This window comes from Atta cephalotes (genome assembly GCF_000143395.1).
Source record: "Atta cephalotes unplaced genomic scaffold scaffold00005, whole genome shotgun sequence".
Lineage (NCBI taxonomy): Eukaryota > Metazoa > Arthropoda > Insecta > Hymenoptera > Formicidae > Atta > Atta cephalotes.
The window spans coordinates 5,529,200-5,530,622 of record NW_012130069.1 but is presented as its reverse complement, the minus strand read 5'-3'; positions in this window follow the sequence as shown (position 1 = coordinate 5,530,622).

Sequence of the window (1,423 nt, the reverse complement as noted above, 5' to 3'; positions counted from 1 at the left end):
TCGTCCGTCGTCGACTACTACCTCCTCTCTCTCTCTCTCTCTCTCTCTCTCTCTCTTACTCACTCACTCACTCACTCACTCATTCACTCACTCACTCACTCAGTCACTCGTCTTTCTCTTTCTCCCGCTGGCGTTCTATCTCTTCCCGCCTCCCTCTACTACCCTTTCATCCGTATTCATCGCAAAGAACATAGCTGTCTCCCACCAGCGTGTCATGACGTGTTGTCTTAACTCGTCCAACTCGTGACGTCCGTCTTCGTCGCTCACTCGATCGTCCCTTCCACCCGCACCGATTTCTCGACCGCATAGCTATCCTCGTCGCTCTCGTACTGGCGCCAATTGTGCTGTCTCCTTTCAAACTCTGCCGGTAGTTCTTTCGTATGTGTCGGCTGATCACCATGCGCGCGCGCGCAAATATGTCTCGCATATTTGCCGCTACGTCGCAAAAATGGCACCACCATACAATACACCGTGGATGCAGGTGCACTCTGATTAGATTCGTTGCGTTGATTAAAATTTTTAAAAATTTTTGTACTTGAAATCAGATAAAAATATGTATTCGTATTACGAAAAGAGAGAAAGCGAAGATACCGAGTGCAAAAAGTGCAAGCAACGCGAGCAGATCTATTGGTTGCGGTCGATTTGGACGTTTACGCGCTTTAAGCGCTTGTAATCATCATTCTGTCTTTATCGTTCATTGGACGTAAAATAAAAATAGAAGTATTGAAAAGTGCTGAAAGCGTACAAATTGATTGCAGCCATTGTTTCAAGCAAGTGTATGGGAGAAATTGTAGATACATTTAGCTGCGTTCACTTTGATGCTCACAGCGCTTGTGAGAAATATATCTATTATTCTTGTTTAATATTTAATAAACAAGGATGAAACAAAACTAAAGCGTTGTGAGCCACCAAAACGAGTTTTGATGAGATATGCCCAGAGTTGGGTAATAACTAGTTAAAACGTTAAAAGTTAATAACTTTTAACTTAACTTAATTAATTTTAAATGCATTAAATTTTAACTTAACTAAATTACTTTTAAACATTAACTTTTTAACTTTTTTTTAAATTAAAAAATTTTTTATCTCTTTTAAATATCTTAGAAAAATAATAAGATATAATAAGACTAAGGGCGTATAATCTAAATTCATATTTTAAGACCATCTTAAGTAATTTCTTAAGATGCTAATATAGCCCTCTGATTGATTTATATAGTAATGCCTTATGCTTATAAGTCTTAGTCCGGATCTACAATAGGTATTTTAAGCTTTAAGTCATAAGAAATTGACCAATTACACTCAAATATTCTTCTCGCATTCGATTGTAATTGATCAATTTCTTATGGCTTAAGACTACTTATTAAAAAGTAATCACTGATCTTGTATCTTCTTTATATGCTGGCTGTTTTTTAAAGTTATATAACTT